The following is a 27,752-nucleotide window of genomic DNA, read 5'->3' on the forward strand; positions in this document are numbered from 1 at the left end:
TCATATCAAGAAAAGAGCAATTAGATCAATAATGAAACAGGAGTGCTCCCTTTTACTTTCTGTGGTTTGCAAAGAGGTTCGTGTTTCTGTGTGAGCACAGCTCTTGTTTTAGTGATGTGAAAGTGTGTGGTTTGTGCGATACTCAGTTTCTTCTAATATTCTAGTTTCTGTTGTTATCTACCTACAATTTACAGTAAAGCCTCTTTTTTTCTCACACCTCTCAATCTCAAAATTAGATCAATTTTCCCAACAAAAAAATTTTATTACCCAGTGTAGACCTTTTACAAATACTGGAAATCTTGCTGAAGACACTCCTCACTAATAGAGCATGAAAATAGAGAAATCAGCATTAGTGTTACCAAGTCTACCTATTCATGTACCCATGTACACAGACATGTAAAGAAGCAAACTCAAGTTTCTTCTTGGGGAAACGGATGAACGTTTATGTTTGGAAAAACAACTAGAATTTAATTGCAATTCATGCCAGGGGTGTCAAGGAATCAATAAAGATCATTGAGAAACATATGAACCTCTGCTTACACATCACTATTGCACTGCTCATCATGATGACATTATTACCATTTTCAAAAGTATTTTAACCATTTAGGATTGGGTTTGTAAGTTGGGGTTTTTTTTTCCCCTTGCTGCAGAGCATAAATCAAATTCTAGCAAAAATTTCTTAACAACCCTCCAAATAAAAAGGGCACTGCAAATACTGGGAATGAGCATTTTGCTGGTTCCAGCACCAAAGAAAACCATGCTACTTACAGCATTTTGCCCCTGTCCATAACAGAAAAAAGCATTGATATTTTAGCCATAAATGTTAATTTTCCAGATAGCTTTTTCTAAACTCATGGAGTACTCCAGAATCCTTGACTGTGCTGTCCTTGGTTCTCAGTGAAATGCATCTTTGTCAAATATACTGAAGGTCCCCAAAAGAGAATTCACCTTCTGCTAAATCACAAACATCCATCTAACAACAAAAATGTTAAAACAACTGGAATACTAAATATTTTTGAAGAAGAAAAGTAAACCATCATCAGCAAGGTCTTCAGTCCTGTGCAAGTCATCTGTTCAGCTCTGGAGTCAGAACCTACTAAGCATGCATGCTAAAAACTCTGTTTCTTAGTACTTTCCCTGTTCTGCACCTCTCCGGACCAGTCTTGTAGTTATCAAACAAATATTCTTAAGGGTTATAAAATTGTCATGACCTCTCTGGCATTAATTTAACACTGGTGGCATAACAGTGCATTACCTACTCATCCATCTGCTTTGACTAAGATTAATTCAGGCAAGCCAGGACACAAATGTTCAAACTCCTTGATGCATCTTGCACCCAATCCAGGGAGGTCCTGGCTTTCAGCCAGTCTGCATAAACCCTGGTGGGATTATCCAGTGCTCAAGAGGTTCCTTTATGGGATAAGTAAGAAGGCCAAGCATCAAGATTTAAAAAAGGCCATGACAGGTGTATATAACTCCCCACAAAATGCATCCCTCCACCCATTATAGCCAGTAAAAGGGATGACAAAGGGCACATAGCAAAAGACATTAAAATCAAGGCCATGGAAATGAAAATGGCAAGTGTACCATTTGCCCTGTCATCTTAACATGAAGTGAAGTTCTCTGATTTTACACCAAAAAGGACAGGATTGAAAGAGATGCACAGATAACCATGAGCACATTGGGTATTTGGTCCCAGGTGGAACAGAAACTGCTGAAACCTTCCAGCTTCATTCCTTTGAACTCCCGGCAGACAGCCTGAATGCTACTGAGAAATGGCAGCAGATAAACCTGCACTAACACAAGGCACTTTAAAACATCCTTCACAACAGTCAATAAAACTAAAGTACAACACACTGTTACAAGTGCCCACTTTTGTGTTGCCACTGTGGGAAGCTGCATGTAAGAAAGTGCTGTTTGACCAAATGTTTAAATTAAGGGTGGGTGCTAAACCAAACGTATTCTTCTAAATCAGTGTCACAATAGATCCCAGTGGCCATGGAGCTCAAGTGTGCCAAATTTCAACAGCACTTGGATTTCCCACTGCTATCTCCATGCTGGAGACCTGACTGCCAACCCCATCCAAGACCCTCCACACCCAAGTATTTCTCAAACTTCAAAAACTTTATGGCATCTTTCATTGGAATAAAGGCAAAGAAAGACTTGATACAGCAAACAGACAGCTTTTTTATTTCAACATGAACTCCTTACATACCTTAGGAGAGCTCTCATCTGGCCTATCCCTCACCAAAACACCAGAAGGAGCCTATGCTGCTGCTGCAGTGTAACTCAGTGCTGGGAATGCCTCCAAACATCTTTCTGGAAATTAGCATGATAATAAAACTTCTGCTGAATCATATGGCTCTCAGAAAGCTCAAGATGGGCCATCAGAAAGTGGGACCCATCTCAAACCAATCATAACCTCCTTGCCAATAGAGATTCCCATCAGCAGCACAGCACCAGCCATTGCCTTCTGGGTGCTTGGCCACTAGAAAATGTTGGAAAAGAAGTTCCCTAACAACCACCCTGGATGCTGATTGACTTCAGATTCCCTCACCGATAACTCAAGCAGGATTTTGGACTGCTGCAGTGATGAGGTGAAAAGTTTTCTACCCACCCTCCTCCAGTCCCTCCAGACCAGCCTGTGCACCCTCTCTGCCATTCCAATATTAACAGTTTGTCATCTGCTCTCAGTGACCTTGGTGCAACTAATAATTCCTGCCTCTGTAAGCAAGAACTTGGGAAGCCAGCTTTTACTGGACAGATATGTCTGGTTGAGATTTGTGATCAGATGCAATGCATGGTACAGTGTGTGACCTGGAGAAATATTACCATCAGCTAACAACAGCACAAATTTCTTTTTCCCTGTCCTTCATTAGCCTCAGAAGCTGGCCTTGCCAGCAGCAGTAATGCAAGCTGAGACAACAAAGCACATTAATGATGGGCCCCGTCATGTTCCATATTAATTACCGTAGCTAGCAGTAAACCGTTGGTTATAAATCGTATTTTGATAAACTGCCCTTTCTTTGACAAGCCAGCTCCAATGTTTAATGTTGCACTTAATCCTCAGATAATACCCCAGCAGACCTTACTGTGCCCAGCAACAAATCAAAACAACCTTCAAAAGGCTGGCACAGGTCCCCTTTTTCTACGCACCCTGACCTGAAACTATCTCATTGCACCAACTGTGCTATAGGTCAGCTCCAAAAGCTCAGGTGTCAAAACCAGCAGCACACATAGCTACCAAAGGTGCCCCAGCATTTCACCAAGGATGGGAGCAACACAAAAGCCAACATGAAGCATATTAATATAAGTAAGTATGTTTAGGTTCACATCTAACAGTTTTCCAGAACTGCTGCAATATTAGAGTGTTCTGCAAGGGAAAATAACAGGGTAGCAATCCCCAGAATATCTCAACATAGAGAAGAGGGGACCATGTCTTCTACCTGGAACTGAAATAGTCAACTAAAACCTTTATCTGAAAACATCATATTCTGATTTTCATTTCTTTTCAATTCAGTGACATTTAGTTAGCAGAACAGCTGTTAGCAAGGGTCTCGGAGAGGTGGAATCCCATTTTCTATAAAAAGAAAACTGTTTTGGAAGGAAGTGCAATTTGACAAAAATATCTGTTTAGCAAAGTACATTTTAAAAAGTGGAACAGTATGTTTTGTTTTTTCTAAAGCAGCAAAAGATCCACCACAGCTCATGAAAAGGATCCCAAGTACTCAGAAGAAAGGTATTAAATTATTTTGCAACACAACTCCAGGTAAATAAGAAGAATGGATGTGCCCTTTAAGCAGAAGCATGGGGAGACGTTGTCCTCCACTTCAACCAGATGTGCCCATCATCTTCCAACAAGTTCAAAACATAAAAAAAAATAGCCAGAGTCTGCACAAAGAACAGGTCCAGCTCCTGTTGGTTACAGCCAGGAGCATGCAACTGGCTTCAGACAGAGCTGAGTCAAACCTGGCACTGTCAACATTCTCCTTTATTTTACTCTTAAAGACACAACTCATCACACTGAGCAATGACAAGATGTTGCACATGAGATTCATAGTGTTGAAAACCCAAAAGCTCAGGTAGAAGATCACTAATATCAACCAAGGATCCCATTATCTCCTCCACAGAATGATGCAAAGCCTTGAGGCCTTGAGGCCTTGCTGTAAGGTAAAAATTATAAATGCTTACAACAGCCCAGGGCTGTTGTAAGGGCTGGTCTTGCTCTTCCACCAGTGGTGGCAGATGGTGTGTGTTACTATAAAATCCTGATTTGCAGCTTAAAATAGTAATTGTATGAAAAATTCTGCCCTTGGACAACAACATCTTTATTTTGGGAAAAAGCAGATGAACCCTTGTAGTTAAATAACTTTACTATTTTCAAAATTTAAAAAAAAAAAAAAAGAAAAAAAAAAAAGAAAAATCATAACATACTCCTAATTGGAAACACACTGAAAAGAGATTATGGCAGTATTAGTTAAAGGTCAATGCACATTTACTCACCTCTTTTGAAACTGACAGTATTCTCATGACAGCCGTAAAAGCTGCTTTGAATTTTAGTTCCCTAGAAAGTAAATATAAGGAATCCCAAAACCATAACCACAAGTGCCACAATTCTTAACACTGATGTCATATGCAGCTTAATATGTGCTGCAGAAGTCAGGATGGTAAAGCTTAAAAATCATTTCATCTATGGTATACAAAGAAGAAAGCAGTAATTATCCCCCAGCCCATCACCCCGGGCATGTACCACAATGCCTTTATTTGATGCAGCATTAACAGCAGGATGTGTTTTATTCCCAAGTATTTAGCATGGGGCACTGCAGGGTTGGTGGGACCATTTACAGGGTCTATTACAGACAAGTATCTCACAGTACCATATATTTTAATTTGATTTGCAATTGCTCCTTCCAATTCCAACTACCAAACGCATGTTCCCTTTTCTCAGGAACCAGTTTACATCCACTTGAGCCAATTTGGGTTTTTGTATCAATTAGCCAGGGTAAAGAGGCTTGCTTTTCAGACCCTTTTCTGGTACATTAGATGTATAGGGACAGTGTTATTAATAGAGGTCAGGGACAGTCCTCCCTGATGCATTGATTTCTTCCTACTTAGGAAACACTTGGAAAGATCATGATCACCACTGGCTGTCAGAGGTCCTCATTAAAATCCATAGGCTTGGATTTACAGAAACTGCTAATCATTGTGGATGCTGAGAAGGGGAAAGGCAGAGTCTGATTTTGTAAAGCAAAGAAAATCTCTCATTAACAGTGATGCCTCATCATACTTCAAAGGGAGCTTACAGGAACATAGAGCTGGACAGCCAAAAGAATTCTAGAGCAAGAGGCAACCAGGAAAAACCTTTTGGTCCAGCCTGCATCAATGGAGATGGGAAACACCCTGTGTGAGTTCAGAGAGGTCCCCAGGCCAGGGACTGCTACAGCCAGACCGTTTTGCTCCCCAAGCACCTCTACTGTCTCACCATAACAATCTTTCCATTGAAGACAATGTATATTTCACCAAACCATCCATACAGAAATTTGAACGTCTAGGAAAAACAACATTTTATGACTATTCACCTTGGTTGTTTCCTCTTAAGGCTTACTTTCTCCAACTCTTACATAAAGTCCTCAAAAGATAGTTCAAGATATTTGATTATTTTCATCGGCCCTTCGTTCTGCCCAGGAGTGCACAGCTAACAAACCACGCAAGACCAATATTTGCACAAAGCAAGTGAAAATACCCTCATTCTGCAAATACTAAACCTCTTAACACACATCACACAAATAAAAAGCAGAGAAAGAAGTCTGCAAAAATATCAGGCAAATCTTGTTGAATATCATGTTTAATGTTACACAAGTGATAAAGCATTTTTCATTGTGCACAAAGGCTCCAACTCAATGTGGCTACCCCAGAACTGCTCATTCCTACCCACCCCACAAGGCACAGGAGACCAATCCCACTTTTAAAGAAAAATCCCCTTTCCGGGGGTTTGTGGAGCGATGCTGAGTCTCTCTGGAGGCACAATGGCACTTGGGCTGGAGAGTGTTTTAGTATGAGATGACAGAGGGAAGAAAGGCTCTCCAAGAAAGGCTATGTCAGTGCCATGCAGCCAGCATGCTGTAAAACTTGTATTTCAAACCAAGAAAAATAGCAAATTGTTCCATCTCTCTCCTTACAATTAAGAATTTAGAAAACAGCCCTCTTCAGTGTGTACTTAAAAATACTGCCCCATGTAGGCACCAGTAATCTATGATACAGGGAGCTGTATGGTAGAGAAGGAAGTAAAGACTGGTCCAAAACCATACCATATGCAGCGGGTCCTGCACCACCACCTGCCAAAGTACACCCCTACTATCAGGTTAACCTTTGCAGCCTGCAACTGCTGAATATCTTTTCCACTGGAAACCTTTCTGCGATTATCATCTGCTACAGAAAGAAAAATCACTAGAGGAGGACACCCAATAGCTTCCAGCCAGAACACAACATGCCTTCAGCAAGCCCTTTGATTTTCACAAGCACAGACTGAAGTTGCTTTTCACAACAAAGAACAGCCCCTCTGTTGCATAACTAACCTTAGGTTACGTTAGAGAAGTTCTGCCTTCTCACAGATCAACTGACCTTAAATAATGTCCTCAGTGTATTCAGAGCCAATAGGTTTCTCTTTTAGAGCTCAACTGACAGGTCTTCTCCTTTCAGCTATTTCTTCAGAAAGGCACACAAAGAAGGTTTCAAGAGAAATCTCATGCTTAGTGTTCCAAGAGCAGCTTTCCAGGCCAAAAATGAAGCACAAGATCTCATCTCCAGAACCACCCTTTGAAAACTTCTTCAGGACTTCACTCAGCAAAGCAAGTGAAAGCCTTTGCAGGACCAGATGGAGACTGAAGTTCAGAATAACTGGATAACCCAGTATATCTCGTGAAACTTTACTGCAGTTCTGCCACTGAGTCAAGCCAGAAGGATAACAGGCAGCCATGCTGATGAAGTACTGCTTTGTATTCTGCATAAGGCAAGACAAAGGTCTGGTGATGAGGAGATCCAGCATGTCATGCAAGGGTCAGCAGCAAAGGCAAATTGCACCATGGCATTTCCATTCAGTCACCCAACCCCTTAATTACTAAGAGTGAATATAGCAGGATCTTTCATTTCTTATCAAAAAATGCCATTTATCATAGTTGTGGAGCTTCACCCCCCCTGCTACATACCATTACATCGCAGCACAGAGCTGAAGACAGAGAGTACTGTGCAATGAGCAGATGAGCTCTTCTTCCTTCTGGTGGTCTCAGGTGAGGCCAGTCAATCAGCTGATAAGGGAGTAGCACCCAGCACTGCCCTGAGGGATATGAAGGGCTGCGAGGAGCACCAGTGACCCAGAGCGTGGCAAACAGGAGCAGGGCACGGCAGTTAGGGAGGGAGTTCGCGCAGGCAGAACAAGCAGGAGGGGCACAGCCACCTCCCAGCTCTCTTGAAGGAGCAATGGTCTCCAAAAAAGCAAAACCTGTTGCTGTTAAGATGCAGGGTGTGTCCACACAGACAGAGGGACAGCAAGAGGGATGTAGCTGTTCAGGCCTCTGGCTGTGTAGAGTGTCTGAGCCTCGTGTTAGCACCAGAGGACAGTGTGAGTGGGGTCTGTGTGCGATGCGAGCAAGCGAATGACTTGCTGTGCCTGGTGGCAGAGCTCAAGGAGGAGGTAGAGAGACTAAGAAGTATTGGGGACAGTGAAAGGGAAACCGACTGGTGGAATCACACCCTTTCTAACCCAAAAGAAGTCCAGAAGGAGACAGTGAAGCCCTGCCCCTCCTGCCATCAGGCAGTTGGAGCAAACCAGGTGGATGGGAGGGAATGGAAACAGGTCCCTCATCGGAGAGGCAAAAGAATCCCCTTCCAACCCCCACCATCTCCCCAGGTGCCCTTAGAGAACCCTGAGGCCCTGGACTCAGAGAATCAGGCAGAGGATAGACAAGAGGAAGATCTGTCTGGAAGGTCTCCTGTTCGCCCCCCATCTACCAGACAGGTTACAACTACAGCTCCAAAGAACAAAAGAAGGACAGTTGTAGTTGGTGACTCCCTTCTGAGGGGAACTGAGGGCCCTATACGTTGACCGGCCCCATCCCACAGGGAGGTCTGCTGCCTTCCTGGGGTGAGGGATATTAGTAGGAGACTCTCCCAGCTAATTTGGCCCTCTGATTATTATCCACTGTTGGTAGACCAGGCTGGCAGTGATGACATTAATGGAAGAAGTACTAAGACAATTAAAAAGGACTTCAAGGCACTGGGTTGTTTAGTTGATGGGTCAGGAGCACAGGTGGTGTTTGCCTCAATTCCTGCAGTAGCAGAGATGAATGAGGAGAGGAGGAGGAAAACCTATCATATCAATAGGTGGCTAAGGGATTGGTGCCACCAGAGGAACTTTGGGTTTTTTGAGCATGGGCCAAATTTTATCAAACCTAGTCTCTTCAAACCAGATGGGCTTCATCTATCTAGCAAGGGCAAAAGGACTCTATAAGTTGGCAGAGCTGATAAGGAGGGCTTTAAACTAGGTTTGAAGGGGGATGGGGTCGAAACTGGGCCCTCCAGAAAGAAGCCCAAGGGTAGACAGCTCAAGTTAAGAGCCAAATCAGCAGCCCAGCTGAAGTGCATGTACACCAATGCACGCAGCAAGGGCAACAAACAGGAGGAGCTGGAAGCCATCGTGCAGCAGGAAATCTATGATGTAGTCGTTATCACAGAACGTGGTAGGATGACTCCCATGACTGGAGTGCTGCCATGGGTGGCTACAGGCTCTTCAGAAGAGACAGGTAGGGTAGGAGAGGTGGAAGAGTAGCTCTATATTTTAGAGTCTCTTGACTCTGTAGAAGTTGAAGTCAGTAACGGTAAGGTTGAGTGCCTGTGGATAAGAATCAGGGGGAAGGCCAACAAGGCTGATATCCTGGTGGGAGTCTGTTACAGACCACCCAATCAGGTTGATGAGGGTGATGCAACTGGTGGATGTTTCAAAATCATCAGCCCTTGTTCTCATGGGTGACTTTAACCTGCCGGACGTCTACTGGGAACTCCACACAGCAGAGAGGAGGCAGTCTAGGAAATTCATAGAGTGTATAGAGGATAATTTCCTGCTCCAGCTGGTAAATGAGCCTACCAGGGATGGAGGCCAGATTCCGGAGGGCAGATTTTGGCCTATTCAGAAGACTTATTCAGAGTATACCCTCTGGGGCTGGGAAACAGCTCTTGAAAACAAAGGGGTCCAGGAGGGATGGACGTACTTCAAGAAGTAAGTTTTGAAAGCACAGGAGCAGGCTGTCCCGGTGTGCCGGAAGGCGAGCCAGTTCGGAAGATGACCGGTCTGGCTGAACAGGGGGATTTTGAAAGAAATTAGGGTAAAGAAGAGAGCCTACTGATTATGGAGAAAAGGGCTAACTACTCAAGAAGAATTTAGGAATACAGTTAGGTTGTGTAGAGAGAAAATTAGAGAGATAAAGGCACAACTTGAACTGGATCTCACCACCTCTCGCCTCCTTCTACAGATACATCAGAAGCAAAAGGAGGGGCAGGGAAAACCTCCATTCTCTACTGGACATGGGTGGGAATATAGTTAGCAAAGATGAAGAAAAGGCCGAGGTATTTAATATCTTCTTTGCCTCAGTTTTCAACAGTAAGACAGGTCCTGAGGTCCTGAGGACAGCTGGCTTCTGGAGCTTGTAGAAAGAAACAAGAATCTGAACAGCCCCCCTGTAATCCAGAAGGAAACAGTCAGTGACCTACTGAGCTGCTTGGATCCCCACAAATCTATGGGACCAGATGGGATCCAACCAAGGGTGATGAGGGAGCTGGCAGAAGAGCTCAACAATCCTCTCTCTATCATCTACCAGCAGTCCTGGCTCACTGGGGACATCCCAGATGATTGGAAGTTGGCGAATGTTACACCAATCCACAAAAAGGGCCGGAAGGAGGATCCAGGAAACTACAGGCCTGTCAGCCTGACCTCAGTGCCTGGCAAGGTTATGGAGCAGATCATCCTGGGGGCAATCACACAGCACCTACAGGATGGACAAGGCATTAGACCCAGCCAGCATGGGTTTAGGAAGGGCAAATCCTGTCCGATCAACCTGATCTTTTATGATCAGGTGACCCGCATGGTGGATGAGGGGAAGGCTGTGGATGTGGTCCACCTAGACTTCAGCAAGGCGTATGACACCGTCTCCCACAGCATCCTCCTGAAAAAGCTGTCAGCCCGCAGCTTGGACAGGGGCACTCTGCGCTGGGTTAAGAACTGGCTGGAGGGCTGGGCCCAGAGGGTGATGGTGAACGGTGCTGCATCCAGTTGGTGGCCGGTCACTAGTGGTATCCCCCAGGGATCAGTGTTGGGCCCAGTTCTCTTTAATATCTTTACAGATGATTTAGATGAGGAGATTGAGTCCATCATTAGCAAATCTGCAGATGACACTAAGCTGGGGGGGAGTGTGGATCAGCTGGAAGGCAGGAGGGCTCTGCAGAGGGACCTGGACAGACTGGAGAGTTGGGCTGATTCCAATGAGATGAGGTTTAACACGGCCAAGTGCCGGGCCCTGCACTTTGGCCACAACAACCCCATGCAGCGCCTACAGGCTGGGGACAGAGTGGTTGGAGAGCAGCCAGGCAGAAAGGGACCTGGGAGTCTGGATCGACAGGAAGCTGAACATGAGCCAGCAGTGTGTCCAGGTGGCCAAAAAGGCCAATGGCATCCTGGCCTGTACCAGGAACAGCATGGCCAGCAGGTACAAGGAAGTGATTCTGCCCCTGTACTCAGAGCTGGTGAGGCCACAGCTCGAGTACTGTGTCCAGTTCTGGGCCCCTCAGTTCAGGAAGTAGATTGAGGACCTGGAGCAGGTCCAAAGGAAGGCAACTAGGCTGGTGAAAGGACTCCAGCACAAGTCCTATGAGGTGAGGCTGAGGGAGCTAGGGCTGTTCAGCCTGGAGGAGGCTCAGGGGAGACCTCATCGCTCTCTACAACTACCTGAAAGGAGGGTGTAGCTGGGTAGGGGTTGGTCTCTTTTCCCAGGCAACTATCAGCAAGATAAGAGGGCATGGTCTCAAGTTGTGCCAGGGGAGGTTTAGGTTGGATATTGGAAAGAATTTCTTTACAGAGAGGGTGATCAGACATTGGAATGGGTTGCCCAGGGAAGTAGTGGATTCTCTGTCCCTGGAGATATTTAAAAGAGACTGGATGTGGCACTCAGTGCCATGGTCTAGTAATGGCAGTGGTACTGGAGCAAGGGTTGGACTTGATGATCTCAGAGGTCCCTTCCAACCCATCCGATTCTATGATTCTATATACACCATTTCTCCAACCTCAAGTCCTGCCTGTGAGATGATGCGGAATTCTGCAGCAGTCCCAGAGGTGCAAACACTCAGGAAGAGACTGAGACACTGTGAAAATAAGCAAGTCTCTGCTCTACGCCTGGCAGGTTGTTTTGTTGTCCATGTGGATGTTGGCAGATGCCCCACTGGTGGGAGCAATGTTTTACAAGTGAAACACTTAGCAGAGCAGGGCCATATCCCTACAGAAACACAAGTATCAAAGCCACTGCCCAGTAAAAAGGCAGCAAAGGCAGACACTAAAAGCCTGGCTATTTCCTGACACCACTAGTTTCCCAGCTTAAAAATCAGGGCTTCCCTTCTTGCTACACATTGCTCCACTTATCCAACTGCTGCTTGATGAGAGTTTTGATACAAAGGCAGATACAACACACAAATCCAGAGACTCCCTGACCTCTTCTGAGGGAGCATGCTAAGGCAGGAGCCCTGCCTCACCTCTGGTGATCAACCAAACTGAGCTTCATTGATAAGGCTCTGCCCTATAAAAGAGCAACATTATTTCATGTACAAATCATCATCAACTCTTGCTGTAACTACAAGAAACCAGACTGGCAAGAGTTTTTCTTGCCAGAGAAGGTCCACAGTTAGTGAGGAGCTTTCTAGCAAAGTGAGCCCTGAATGCGAAGCTAAGCAGTTGCAGAGCTGAGTTAGTGGAATCCATTCCTCCCACATTAGTCAGCACATAGGCATATATCCTCTTGCTTCATTAAATTTTAATGGCAGTACATGCCAGTAGGTTTTGCTGGTTACTTAATCAAAAGTAGTCCAAGTTCAGGATGTCCACATGAAAAGCTAGAAAGCAACATCCTTTCTAACTTCTCACTTGGATTTTTTTAAGCATCCACTGTCGATTTCTTCAGGTCAGTTGACATTTGCAAAGCACCATGAAAAGCAGCCACAAAGAACAAATAAAACACTTTGGAGGGAAAGCGGACACAGATCATTAACCCTGTGTTCCTCGTTATTATCCAGATAAAAATTAAATGCAAAATCCCAGAGCAGCTGTTGCATTATCTGGCTGATTGGTAGTGCTAAACACAACTATTGCTTTGCTGCTGTGTGCCACGCATGTTTGGGCTGGGCTGTCTGGAATTTCATTATTTTGAGCGTCCTTAGGTACTCTGAAACCACAGCAGATTTCAACCTATAAAAAAATCCTACTTGTAAGCTTTGAGATTTCCTCAGTAATCGCCTTCCCTTGTACTCGAACACAGATGCTTATTTGTTCACACACTGTTTCCTTGAGCTTAGAGAACTCTGCATGTACTTTCTTGTCTGCCCAAAGCTGGACAACCATCTTCAGAACTGAAGAAACCACAAGCTGTATGACTGGATTCTCAACTTCCATAAAATCCACATAGTTAGTACAGCTTGGGTTGACTTACAGAAGTTTACACTGACTGAAAACCTACCAATATGTAAAGCAACTCCAGTCTGCAAGAGGCACAGCTGGGGATGGGAGATTGGTGCCTGGCTATGTGAAAAATAAAAAGCAGCTATGTTGTTCTGCACAGCACTCCTTGCTATGTGAACCTACCAAAAAACCCCAAAAAACCAAAAAAACCCAAACAAACAAACAAAAAGAAACAAACAAAAACCACACAAAAAATCACAGCAATTTAAAAACATAACATAGAACTTACTGGGCTGCTCCTGCACACGTGCTCAGAAATGTATTTATTCTGTACAGTGATAGGTTTTGGCAGCCTGGGACTCTGACACACTTTCTGTGGCAACATCCTAATATTAGAAAAATTTGGTCACAAGCTAAATATGTTACAGAAATAGCATAGGATCATAAGTTACCAGCTGAGTCAGAACTTTATCTGCTATTGACTTCTATACTATTTCTTCTTTTTTTAAAAGAAAAAAAGAAGCACATCATACAGTGGGTTTTTTCTTTTTCAAAACTGCTTGCTTCTGCCATCACTTACAAAGAAGAATGAGCCTTTGTGGAGGGAAAGCTCTAATGTTGTACCCAGAAAAGTCACTCAAAATGGCAAAAATCCATCTGCAAGAAGCAAATGGACACAGATCCCCTCATACACCACAGCCATGTGTGCAGCAAGTCTTTTGCTAACAGAGTAGCCCCTCTGATGTAAGGGGGGCAGGAGACCGCCTCTTGGTCATCCATGTATAAGGAAGTCCATCAGAAAACAAGGGCTGATGATGGGATTGTAGCTGGTAGAACAGTGGCATAAATCTTAGGAATCTTAGATGTTCAGTGCCATCTCCAGCATAAAAGCCTTTTATTTGCACACCGTACTGGTAAATAGTTGGTAAATAATTAACAGACATCATAAGCATGTAACAGAACAGAGTCACAGGTGATAGAAAAGGAAAACTGCTATAAATGGATATGTCACAGTAATAATCTGCTTATTCACCCATTGGGTGCTGTAGAAATCAATTACACAATTTAGTTTACATACGTTAACCCCTGACACAGAGAAGCTTACAAGAAAGAACAACTTTATTCCTTCTCAGTTATTTCTGACCATAGCTTTTCCTCCTTTCACAGATTGGATAAATCTTTAAATGAAACCATTAATTGTCCTGCTTGCTGGGGAGAGCCCTGGGGCCACACACGGGCTGTTCACCCATCCAGCTGAGGGAATGGGAGATGGGAATGAAGAGCATTGCCCAGCACCTCACTGGCTCACTGCAGTAGCAAAGGATTTGCCAAGTATAAACACATAAATGCGAAAGAGAAAAGGAGACCTCTCTGTACCACACTTCTTCAATTTCTCCTTCCACGCTGCTGTTCCTTGTGCCCTACAGGCTGTTTTAGAGAAACACATCCCTGAAGATGGTTTGATTTTTTTCCTCCCTACACATAGAAGTAAGGTTGAACAGCCAAAATCTTCCTGCCAGGAATGCAGCCTGGCAGTCTGAGCTCTCCATGCTCCTTCAAACACTGGAGACATTCAACATCAGAACTCTTCAGCAACAAACACCCAGCTTCTTGAAGAACACGGGGCAGAAAGCTGCTAAGAATGTACAAAGGGGAAAGGATGAGTCCTCAGAGAAAAGCAGATGAGTAAAAAGTCATTCAACCCAAAGGAGCACCAAGTAAAATCAGTGTCTTGCAGTTGTTTGCCACATGTCCCTCAGAAAACACACTGACCCCAGCATCTCTGTTCCTCTGGCTGGAAACAAAACCCCAAAAGGCCCTTTTCTGACAACAACTTCAAAATGTTTAAGGTCATTTCAGCATGCTTGTTTTGATTTTTGAATACCGTAATATACAAGCAATGAATTCTTGATTTTTTTTTCTTTTTCAATGCACAGCTCCCATAAGCTTAAAAGTAAATGGGAGTGCTGTGCTTCCTGGGGTATGTAACTGGAACATTTTCCTAGCACCTAATAAAACATTGTTTGGTTGATACTAACCATTAAAATATGTGTTTCAAGTCATGTAATGTTCCCTGTGAAATTTGCCTTTTTGCTCCATGAAAAAAGGGCACTGAAAGGAATCCTGCAGCCTTAAGGATTTCACTTATTTCATGGAAGTATCATTTTAAAAGCCTCACAACATGATCAAAGCACTGTCAAGAACAGATGTTCCAGGCTTTACAAATTCCAGCATAAGTATTTTCGTGACATCTATCACTGCTAAATTCTTTCAGCCATTTTTCTCCCTTGCAAGAAGCACACAGGCACTTTCCTCCTCAAGGGAAACGCGTTACACATGGCCTTGTCTCCAGTGGCTGACCCTCTCCTCCCATCATCCCTTCCTGTCCATCAGGAACAAGAACTGTGCAGTTTCTCCTGTGGCTACAGTGCCAGCCAGCCTCCTGCAGCACAGCTCCCATGGTGTTCCCTGCTTCAGATGGGAAGTTCAATGTAGGATCTGTGCCACTGTAGTGTCCCAACTCTGGCTTTTGGCTGACCATTCACATAGACCCTCTCCCAGAAACCTCACTGCTCCCATTACCTTACAGTGTCCTAAGTCCTCCATAAAGTTTCTTCTTGACCAAGACACACACCATCACCACCCCACCAGATCACCACTGCTACAACAAGTCCTGAGAAACCTCTCACAGCTTTGAGCCAGGGGCTGCCCAAGAGATCTGCTAGGTCCTTTCTACCTGAACCGTAGGAAGAAAGAATCACAGAATTATTCTGGTTGGAAAAGACCCTTCTGAAGTCCAACCATTAGCCCAACTGTACTGAATCCCATGCTAAACCATGTCCTTAAGTATCAACATGTTTTTTAAACACTTTCAGGGATAGCAATTCAACCACGTTTCTTGGCATTTGACAACCCTTTCAGTGAAGTACTTTCTTCTAATATCCAACCTAAACCTCCCCTGGTGAAACTTGAGGCCATTTCCTCTCATCCTAAAGGACTACAGTTCTCACCCAGGAGCCACGTGAAAATGCCCTGAACCACACCAGCACCCCAACAAAACACCTTCTTTGGTCCCCAAGCTCATTCTATGGATTTGGGAACTCTCTACCTCTGCACAGCACCTACAAGGGTGCTTCCCTGCCCAAAGCAGAAGACACACACCACTACCAGCTACAAGGCAAAATGCCAGCAGGAGATGCTCAGGTAGCTAATGTGCTGGACACCACTAAAGCCAGACAAGCAGAGCCAGAAGGAGCAGTAGCAGGGACCCGTGATACCAGGCAAGAACTTGCTTATTGTTAGGAGGGCAGCAGTGAGTCCCTATTCGTGGAGGGAACCACAGAGGCAGAGAGCACATATTTCAGCTGCAATTTAAATCACAGCCAAATTTCCACTGAAAGCAAAGTTCCCAGGAAGTTTAGCTTTAGATTACACTTTCTGTGTAATCTTCCCAAGAGCATCACCAAGCTCTCTGGCTGACAGAAAGTCTAAACACTGTGCAATACTAGACAGTTTCGTGAGAGTGAGCTGTGTATCAACACAATACTCATGACTGTCCAAGAACCTGAAACACACAGTTTATCTCTGAAGAGTTACGTGAAGTTTTGTACTCCAAAAAAACCTCAAAAATGGGATCTGAAACAACTAGCTTCTTTCCAGTTTCACATATTCACAGAAGAGGCTGTTTATGAAGAGGACCTCACAAGAACATCACTTCTCTAATATATGCCCAGTTTAGTTTCACCTGTTTCCATGTGTTCCCTTCCCAATTCCTACAACCTGCTTGCAGATCCTGTTTCACTGTGAATGTGAGGGCAGTGCTGCCTTCACTTCTCTTCATGGGGTGAGCTTAGATAACAGTCAAAACAGAAGCAAAAAACCCCCACACATTTACCACTCTTGCTCATCTGAGCTGTGAGACTGATAAGGGCATTGCCTGGCAACTCTTCACCATGGGCATTAGGCACCACCAAAATGGCAAACAGTGGCAGGTCCATCATTAGTCATCCATAAAAATAATGGTAGAGAAACCTCTGAAAAGGTAGAAAAGAGGATGAGGTCTCTGTCCAAGAGGACAGAGACCACAAGTTCTGGTGATGGGGAGGATAATAGGGATGCCCAAATTTGCAAAACAAGGACAAATGAGAGGGAGAATCTAAAGAAGTAAAGGAGAAGCTGAATGGTGTGAAGAAGCCAACTCAAGCACAGAGGGATCTCAAAACAGCTTTCACCAGCAAGGGAATCACAAGCAACCACAGCAACAGTCTTCCTCCTGCCAAATGCTTGGGCTTTTCTTGATGGACCTCTTTGACTGAGCACTTGTGTTATTTTTAAAACTCATTAATGAGGTACAACTTTGTATTTTAAATGCACGCTGAAAAACCGTCCTCAAAATTCCTTTTGCTGTAAATTAAAATACACACAGGCAATCTTGCCATGCTGGCAACAGGGACTGTGTGTCTATGCACATGCAGGTGGACGGAATATGCTAGCAACATGCAGATTCATATCTCTGCTACAGGTTTTCCAGAAAAGAACTGCTCCCCTGTGTCTGCAAAGGGAGAACAGAGACAGGGGAGTGGGCAGTGCTGTCACACAGCCATGCTGTGCTCCTCTGCTCCAACCTCAGAGACAACTAGCACAGACAGCAAAGTCCTGCCTGGTCCCCCGTGCTCTGCAGGCACAGCATCCCTACCACACACCTCCCTGGGTACAGCCACTATTGTGGAGTGAGGCTGGGCCACTCCTGTCCTTGCACTGCTCCAATGCCATTGGTTACACAGGGGGATGATGCTTGGTTGGGAGCCTGGGATGCAATGAGGGGATTTGCTCTAGACAGCATCAGGACTGTCTAGACTTTTACTGACTGTGAAATTGTTTTGTTGAGTTAGTAACATAACAAAATAAACTCAGGTCTGGAGAAGGGTAGTTATCTCAGCTTCCAACCCCAAGCAAATCTGATGAGTAATTTTAAGAAACAGAAAAAGGCTGGGACCAATTTTCAGGCCTGATTTAGCCATTAAGAAAAAAAACAGCCTTCCATGTTTCCCTCTTGTTTTTCTAAATAAAAATAATGTATAGCACTAACTTGATAATAAATATGCTCAAAAGCTGTCCTTAAGTAAAAGCTTTTGATAACAAATTGCCTGTGCTAACTGCTATTTTACTGTTGAATTTTTTATTGTTGCTTAAGCACTGCAATTATGCTAATAAGCCTGAGAGGACGGTACACTAAAGCATTGAATGTGACAGATATAATACTCAATAAAATGTTAATCTTACCTGAAAATTGGAATCAAACAGCCTTATTAGTATTTATGGATACAGTGTCTCCAACATGTTTCTTAAGAGGAACACATATATGTAATAGATAGTTCCAAATATACCCTGCTATTTCTTGTGCTTTCATAAGATTTAATTCAAGGTGGCTCTTACCCCTACTGCTAATTGCCAGTCCCTTTTGGAATAAGAAAAAGAAGTGTCAGTATCTGGGCTTTTCCCCTTAACACCTTGAGGATGGCACCTTTCCATGGGGATGGAGACACTTCTTCCCAGATCACAACAGAGACACTGGGCTTCGGAGGACACTGCTTTATCCCCCTCAGCCATCCATATTTCAAACTATCTCTAGTTTTATGTGCAAGGCAGGTAAATCCAGCAAAGGGTTAAGTTATTTACAGATGCTGGAGAAATGGCTTTTGGATTTCAAGATGGGACTAAAAACTTATTTATTTTATTTATAAACTTCTCAGCTGATGCTATCAAGGGATCAGATTACTCTGTTCTTCTGCAAACCTATGGGTCTTGGACCAGCCTCAGGGCTCCAATACTGTGCCCTTTCCTGTGGGTAAAGCAAGTGGTCTCCAATGCCTTCATTTTCACATCTGTGAAAGAAGGAAAAATTAAACAGAAGCCACACCCCTCTGACAAACTATATTTACAGCCATGACCAGGCTCTGTAGAGAGTTCATTCCTACACAACAGCCCGGTGTGGTTTTCAAACACTGCAGGTTAATACTTAAACAGCAGCTGCTGGCTTCCAGCTTCTCTCCTCACACTGTTCTCAACCCACAGAAGTCAATTCTACTGACAAGACCACAGAAACATCAATAATCACCATTACACTTCCCAACAGACAAGTAAGACTTTCACCACTGGATGCTGCAAGCCTCCTCGGTGGCAAGTCAAGTGGAAACATTAGGTGGAAGATGTCCAGGAACTGTTTTGAGTGGGGAAAACCCAACTAGCTGCCCACCAAGATCTGGAATTCCCAAAGCACTCAAAGATCACACTAAGCTGTCCACAGGGTGCTACTCAAAACAAATCAGAACACACTGGGACTTTGGTGAGCAACACTTGCAATGCACAGCAGCTTGCACTCTGAGTACGAGGAGGGAAATGGGGTTGTTCTACAGAATATTGAGCTTAAAGCAGCTCCATACATCTTTATTTGCAGCTGTAAGCAAGGAACTCAGCATTAGAAGAGGCAGTTTCAGTTGCAAAATCAAATAAAACTACTAATCAACTGACATTACACCTAAGAGAGCCAGAAGATGCCCCTCAGGGTTTCTCTGCCCTAGGTTAACCCTGGCCCAAGATGCCAGATGCCAGCTTTTCAGGCAAGGCCAGCAAGTTAACCAGGCACACTACTCTGATGTGCTGCAAGAACTTAAGGCAACCCCTCCCATAGAGGTGACTGGACTCATCTCTGCCATGTAAAGTGAGGCTTGTCATTATTTTCTACTCTGCAGGGAAATCTAAATTGAACTTTGGCATATTGTTTCCTTTTGCTAAGCAGCAATGTTTGAATGTTAACTCTGGTCCTGACAAGCATATTTATGGCGTATTCTTTGCAAATAATCTTACCCTGATCAGTCCAAAAGGTCAGAATCATAAAAAAATAACAACAACAACAATAAAAAAGCACAAGGCTGAAGAACCATCATTGCCATTGGCACAACCCCTCAACTTATTAACTGTCCTTGCAACAAGGTGAACTGCAAGGTCTTAGATTTATTTGATTGATTGAGATCAAAAGATCAGGGGGCACACAGTAAATTGTATCTTTCCATGAACACATTTTGCTTTCAAGATCTGAGCAGATAGTTGCAGGAACTGAAAAGCTCAAGTGAAGAAAAAAAAATGTACAAAGGTTGACTTCCGAAAGGCATCTCTTTATTTCTCTGTTGACACCATCTGCATTTCTTAGAGCTATGTGAAAGTTTCTTCAATGTTCCTATACCCTTGAGACACAACAGCTTATCTCTGCTGAGCAGAAGATGATAATGAACAATAAGACACTAGTATAACTCCAGGGGAGACACCAATATTTGCTGACATTAGGGATGCAAAGTACACTAGAGAAACCAAATGAATCCCAAACAAAGTCCAACAGGACACTGAAGAGTTTCCCCTTGAATTTCAAGCATTCTATGACACCAGACAGGTATCTCACTGTCCTCCTTAACCACACAAGGAAGATGAAGCACCTGAACCCTGCTCCTGTCATCATGATGGCTCAGAGACTGCCTAAGCCCAGAGCGGGTTTGTCAATAGCTCTCAGCAGAGCAAGTGAGAAGCCAAGGAACTAAATGGCACCCTCAGGATATAATTTCAAGACCCAACTAACATTTTTAAATACAGAAAGCCTGCTGCTATCACCATCAAGCCAGGACAAAGAAACACACTGGAGAACAGAAACAGAAGAAAAAAAAATTAAAAAAATAAAAAGAAAATAATTATACTCTCCATCATTTTATCAGCCCTGGAAACAAAGAGGAAAAGCATTCATTTGGTTCCAGTCTGTGTGTTCCATACGATTTCATGTTTTGCTCATAATACCTGTATCTACAGCACTGTGTTCTCATGTCACAGGAAGATAGATGAGATTATCCACTGAGATACCCTTACATGTATCACAGAAGATACACAAACACCCAGGAACTTGCTACAAAGGAACTTTTTATCTCAAGTGCCCATTATAGGCCAAGAACTGATGACTAAACTTCCCTTCAGAAGAACATCACCATTGAGGTAACAGAGACACTGAGCACCAGAGGTAATTGCTGTTGCATCAAAGCTCATCATCAGACTAAGCAGCTGCTTCTTCAGATACACTGACCTTTGCCTTTTAGCTTACTGATTTTGAATAAGGTTGTCAAGATAAGAGTTTCACATTCTGCAGTTTCTAAACACCAACAGGTTAGGAGGACTCCTCAGAAACCACATAGTCTGCTTCACCACCACATGGAAGGATCAGTTCTTCTCAAACCACATCTGATGAAACTTTGCTAACTTGCTCCTAAACCTTTCCAAAAACTGAAAATTCCTGAGCTCCTCAAACAATCCACTCCAGTGCTCAGCTGTTCTTACTGCAGATGATCTGCCTCATCTACATTTCTCTTGCTGCAGCTTAAGCTTGTAATTTGTCTTATTTACAGTGGGCAGATTTACAGCTTGTTCCATCTCTCCACAAGTTCATTCTTTCCAAAATTTACAAGCTGAGGCAACAGTGTGGCTTGTGCTCTCCCTGCCATTTTACTTCTGATCAAAGCACATTCTTAATCTTGTATCTCTGCATCTATATTTCTTTTCTTACCCCAAGAGAACAGGCAGCTAGGATATCACAAGACTGCTTCAAGAGATGCTGCTCACATCCAAAGGCTGATGCATTCAGGCACAACCAGTTACAAAGTATTCTGAAAAAAGAAAAAGAAAAGATTTGTCTTCGAGATGGCAAGCTGAGGGTGCAGCTGTAAGGAGAAATTAACAACTCTGAAGCACAATTTCTTTCACCCCATTATTTAACAGATTTTCAAAAGCAACATCAATGACAGCAAATAGATCTTGTATAGGACTGTGGGAGAGACCAAGAGAAGAACAGTCAGTTATGATTAAAGAATTATTAACTTCTGTGTTCACAACATAGTCCTTACCTCCCAAGCTTCTGGATGACCTACCTAGCAAAAAAGAATTTTTTCTCCTAAACCCATAAGTTTGGTGACAATGAGGAAAGAATAAAGAAAGGATTTAACATGGGCTGTGTTGGGGAAGTGCAGGGGGAGAACTCTGAGTAACAAAAACATCCCAAATTTCATGAAAGCAAACAAGCAACAAGGGACAGCAGTGATAATACATTTGCATTCCTGCTTTTGAAGGCTCTCAGAAAAACAGCCAGACAGCAACAGATCTTTTGCCACAACAGGACCTCTTATCAGTGGATCTCCTTTTTCACCCCATGGTACCTAAATGTCTGTCTCCCCTTAGCAAGGGCTGCTGCTAACCCCAAAGGATCAAGTGCATTTATAACAAATACAACTTTTCCAAAGGCTGCAGCCAAGAGACACTCAGTTCACCATCTGCTATGAAAACAAGATGCCTCTTGCACATATAACTATGTGCCAATGCAACAGCTCAGTGTCTTCTACCTTGCCTGCACCATCCATCTATTTCTTTAACTTCTGCACTTTGTGCATTTCCAAGTTTCCACCTGGAATGTTTTCTTTTTCCTTTTCAATCCTTCTGAGTTATCCTGGGCTTTTGCTTTCCTTGATCATTCCACTCAGTGCCAACCATTTACAGTCAGCCCAATTGCTGTCAGCACAGGAAGGTGACATGCTCCTATTTAGCACAGATTTGATAACAGAAGTGCTATTTCCAAGGCTAAAGAGGAATATCTGCACCACACTGTACCTACAGCACACAACAGCTGAGGAGACTGAGCAATATATGCCTTTCAATGAAGGAGAAGAACTCAAAGTAACCTCAAAATGCACAATGGCCAACTAATAAAAGTTTAAACACATGCCCATCTTTAAGGGTGAAAGTAGCTCCAAGAAATTTAGTGGCACCATCTACACCAGACATATTACCTTCCAAAATACCAGTGAGATAAGGATGTTCAGCAAGGGACAGAGATATGAGGAGTGCTTCCACCAAGAAAATACAGCTATTTCTACAGCTGAATTATGACAGCTGTTGAAAACCATGGAGTAGCATTGAATGGCAGCCCAGGACAGGGAGCCAAGACTACTACCACATGCAATTGAAACTGCTAAGGGATTAAGTTAGGTCAAATGTAATTACACAAACTGGAACCTGGCCAGTGTACTGGAGGGTTTAAGAAAATTAAAAGAGGTGTTCAAAAGTTGCAGAGATTGAGTCCTCCTCCTGGTAATTATTTGGTGAGTCAGTCACTGAAGCTTCAGTACTCTGGGAGGCTGTCTGAAAAGGGGGAAAAAATGAGGCATAAACTTGAAAGGCATTAGAAGCGATTAGCAGAAGCCTTTGTTCTCCATGGTGATCCTTGCTGCACTAGAGCGTGAAAGCCTTTCATGTTCATGCTGAAAACTGGCCTTAGTTCCTTTGATACTTCTGGGAGGAAACATTTAAATTTACAAATATCCCACTGTCAAAAGTTACAGACAACAGTTAAGCAACTTCTGAGTATCCCAGACAGGTCCTACCTAGCTCTAAATCCAGCTCTCAGGCAGGCAGTGCTCCTGATGAAGAGGGATTCCTAGCAAGCACATGGGAAGCTCATGAAGACCCAGAGACACATCTACCCTATTTGTTAGTGATGTATAAAGCCAGATTATATGAATAAGGAGGTTTCAACCATGAGGAAGAGTGGCCTCTTCAGCTTCATTCAGTTTTCAGAAGATGGGGAGCATGCAAGGCAGGCAATAGTAAGGAGACCAGAAAGCATGCTTCATGATCTGGCAGCTAAGCATCACACTATGAAAGATTAGAATTTATGCCTCTGCCATAAACTTTCTCAATGATAAGAGGAAAGTCATGACATATTAACTTTTCCCCAGATATTTATGGCTGTTCCTTTTCTGGCTAACTAAAGACACAGGCAGACCATGTGCAGAAGAGACAAGAATGCGCAGTCATAGATTGAGAGCCTCTGTTCAATCTCTAATTGAGACTTGTACTATAACTATGTACAGTGTTAGAAAACATGAAATGTTCTGAAAAAAGCAGGTCTTGCAGGTCTCATTTTTGGCACCTGAAAGTAGTAGATGCCTCTGCTACCTCTGCATCAGAAAATTGTGATTAGAGATACACCCATTACTGTCTTTGAAGCAGTTGGATATGACAGTAAAAGCAGTACAGAATTGGAGATTAACCTTTTTGAGTAGCTACTCAGTGAAACATTCAGATGATGCACAAACCAATTATTTGACTGATTTGAAAAAAACAAGTGCCGTACACCAGGCGTGTTGCGTGACACGGTTTCCTCTTGAAGCGACAGGAGGTGAACACACAACTGAAGGCTCTGCCATATTGATTTTGTGCACTTTTTTTTCCCCTTTTTCTGAAAGCAAGCCAGGAAAAGGCAGACATTTCACAGCACAGATCGGTGCAGTTCGTGCTAATGGCCTCAGCATAGATATAAGCTGCAGCTTGCTTGTCTTTGCTTGGAACAGTCAATTGGGCCAAGTTCCAGTGGGACAACTGCCGCTATGGCACACCTTGTCCCAGCCCAGCAACACCTCTTCTAAAACATGGGTCCAAAAGAAGCAGGGAGCTTCAAAACTAGGAGCACAGGAGAAAATCCATGCTGCCTTGCAAACCATGTGCAAACACCAGGGACAAGAAACTGTGGAAAAAGGTTGCTGTCTTTGCTGAACATATGCAGGCTGTTGCTGTTCCAAAATGTAAAAAAGATAGTCAGTATTCCAGAGAACAAAAGCCCCAAATCCCTCATCCCTGGGACTCCTCTGATGAGGCAAGTTATTTCTTTGGAGTCCTCAGGGACCACAGAGGCAGCAAGGACACAGATTTCCTTTACCAACAGAAGCAAAACAGTATTGCTGTTCATCCCATTCTTCCCAAACACCAGCTCCTCTGAAGCACCTCCACTGCTTTAGCTCAAAAGGAGCTTTCAAAGCACAGATGTAACATGGGAAACCAGAACCCAACGGGTGAAGGTCAGAGAAGACTGTAAGCAGCAGTATTAAAATGCTTTTTGAGTTTAAAATATTCACCAAGGTCAACAGAAAGCATGTCTCTATCTCCCGGTCTGCATATGCCCCAGGCTACAGCCACGGGCAGCCACCTCTCTGGTGCTGGGTCTCCGCTGCACAGCCAGCAGCAGCTCCAGGCACTAGAACTAAAGGTGAAGAGAACACTAATAAGCAAAAGGTGAAGAGGACACTTAATAGCACAGCATGCCTCATCCCTTCTCCAGTCAGGATGGAAAAGCCACGAGAAGCATCACCACTGCAAGGAGCACTCACCCTGTGCCTCAATGCATGGCACTGCCAGAGCCACCTGCAGAGACCACTGCACATAAGGGGAAAGCACAGAACTGATGCTACATAATCACACACATCAGGATATCCCACACAGCAGGGCATGGGGAGAGCAAGGCAGCCCAAAAGACTTTGTGCCAAAGAGTGGCTGCTGAGGTGATAAGGTGGACAAGGTGGATAAAACATGCAGAAGGAGGACTATGGTGATTAACCAATACTGATAATAGCCTCTAGTGCCTGAAACAAAGCATAAGGAAATGGCATGGAAAGGACTAAAGCAGTAATAATGATGGGAGTCAGGGCTGTTGCTCAGATAAGAATTCTTTTTTTTGCCTAGGTTACTTGTTAAAAAAAAAAGTTTATCCATGCAGGGACATCCTGTTCACTGTGTTAAATTAAAGGGGTGATTCAAGAGGGAACAACTTTCAGTAGGTGGAGTGAGGATCAATTTCGGGTTGCTATGGACAACTGGGCTGTCTCCCATAAAACTAAATCCAATTCTGCTCTAGGAACCTGAACACTAACATTGCCTAAAATACAACACACACACGCTTTCTAATTAAAGAAATACAATAAAATATAGACTTGTGTCTTTTTTTTTTTTCTCTTTTTTTTTTTTTTTTTTTTTTTTTTTTCTGAACTAACGACCTGCTAAAAACTGCTAATTAATGCAAAACACAGGAACGGAGGTTTGGCTCAGCAGTGGCTTTCTGACTGCCAGTTCAATACTGACCATTGCCTTGGAGGGGAAAAGATATTTAATTGCAGGGTAGCATTTGAGCATTTGGCAAAACAAACCAGAGCAGAGCAAATATCCACTTTGCTCTGGGCTTTTCCTGTGCTCTGGGCTTGCAGTGATGTCTAAAACAATGTTCTGCTGATCCAGGCTCCTGCAGAGCTCAGCTAGCAAGGGCCAGAGAAAGTTCAGCCTGAGGCTTTCAAGCATGTCCTGGCTGACAGTGGATGGATGCAGTTTAACCTGCCTATGGTCCTTGAATAGACTGAATAGAAATGCATCCTCTACCTGAGCAGCAGTTGGGTAGGAACCCTTCATGGAGGGACCACTGGGGACAAGCTGGTGGCAGTGGCCCAGTGACTGTCTTCTTCCCTTTACTTACACTGGAATAATTTCAAACAGGTTTTAATCACCATCCTTACTCCTTGCACAAAGTCATGGGCAGAAGGCTGCACCACCCCTACATCCCTGGAATGTTCTCCAGCACTTCCTCCATCAGCAGCCCAGTGTAATGCATTCAGACATCCTCTGCAAACTGTGGAAACTCCCATTCCTCACACCCACACCTCCCCCCCCCCCCCCCCCCCCCCGAGCAAAAAAGAGACAGAGAAATAGCAACCCCACCACCTCATCACCCTTCTGTGCTGGGCACATCAATCCCCGCAGTCCTGAGCAGAACTGGGAGCTCACGAGAGATGCTTAAGAAAGCAGAGGCACAATTAATCAAAGATGAGATACAGCAGCCAGGAACTGCATCAGGGGGAGCTTATGCCCCATGAAATTAGGGAATCAAGTGTCCTCCACATATGCAAGCACCTACAGCAGTATGACTGCACAGCCAGCTATGATCTTATAGTCCCATTGAGACCAGTGAAAGCTGTGCAGTATCTTTCTGGGTCAAGGATGGACCCACTGAGAAAACAGAGGGTAATAGCTGGAATCTGGGCTCCTAGTCCCTGGTCAGAGTGTCTGGAACAGAGGAGATAAGGCATCTGATTTTGTAGGCTTCCCCAATAACTGTTAAGCAACCAAATTAATCCATCTGGATCAATCTCCCCATGAAGACAACAGGAAACACTCCCATTTCACGATATTATGAGTCTTAATTTTATGGACCAGCTGATGTTTTTCCAATCAAACGTACCATTAAAATATAAGATTTTATTAGCAAAATCAATGATGTGTACAGAGACAGTCCCTTGTGGCTGAAAAAAAATTATTTATGAATTATAAAAGTGATAGCAACAGAGAACATTGTGCAATTATACAGCTGTTTTACAGGATTCTCTAATAACAATGATGATTATTTCTGGTAAGGAAGTACCACAAAAAATATAAAGAAAAAGCAACAGACGCTCAGAATTCCCCTGCACTTGAGAGTACAAATGTGATACCTGCTTTGTGTTTATTGAATTACCTTTTTTGTACAAAATCACCACAACACGTACAGAAATATTTACTAGTCATCTGCCTCTTTCTCCTTCCCCAGTGTTTTGCTGCATTCAAAAAGCAACTGGGAGAGATTTATTCCCATTTAAGCCTGGTGGAAATGGTAGCAAGACAGAGATGCTGTAACATTTCAGCACTCAGAAAATGCATTACGATCCTTAACCATGCACATAAGTCAGGCACCTACAGCATCTGAAAGCCTTCTGTAAGCAATACACCCACTGGGGACACAAGAGTAGAGTTCTGACACCCATTTTTCCCCCACAATATCTTTGGCTTCCCACAATATGCAGCCACAATACCTGACTTGCAGCTGAGGCTTTGTCTGAGCCCAGTCCTCTTCCAACATTTCATCCAGCACCAGCTGTAGAGTTGTCACAGACAGGGCAGATGGATCTCAAGAGGAAGCTGGGTTCACACAAGAATCCAACTGCAAGTCCAGCATGACAAGCAATCACTACCCTCACCTCCCACAGGACACTATGAGCATACCCAACCCTGTCAGCTTGCCAATTTGCTTTTCTCACCTGGTAGACATCATAAACATCAATACTATCATAGAGACCTAAAAAAACTCAGGCACTCCAAATTCAAC

The 27,752-nt window shown here is 43.7% G+C and overlaps 1 protein-coding gene across 6 annotated transcripts in view; it reads right to left on the reverse strand.

Moving 5' to 3' along the window:
* The window catches only part of LPP (LIM domain containing preferred translocation partner in lipoma), a 320,606-nt gene that overhangs the window by 235,997 nt on the left and 56,857 nt on the right, over positions 1 to 27,752 (reverse strand). For 5 of the 6 annotated variants that reach the window (XM_030456340.1, XM_030456336.1, XM_030456338.1 and 2 more), the window contains one exon: positions 21,309 to 21,408. The exons of the other annotated variant lie outside the window; for it this stretch is intronic. The gene's annotated coding sequence lies outside the window, so the exon portion shown is untranslated. The remainder of the gene's footprint in view (positions 1 to 21,308; positions 21,409 to 27,752) is intronic. 6 annotated transcript variants of the gene reach the window in all.

Source organism: Calypte anna, chromosome 9 (assembly GCF_003957555.1).
Source record: "Calypte anna isolate BGI_N300 chromosome 9, bCalAnn1_v1.p, whole genome shotgun sequence".
In the NCBI taxonomy this organism is placed as follows: Eukaryota; Metazoa; Chordata; class Aves; order Apodiformes; family Trochilidae; genus Calypte; species Calypte anna.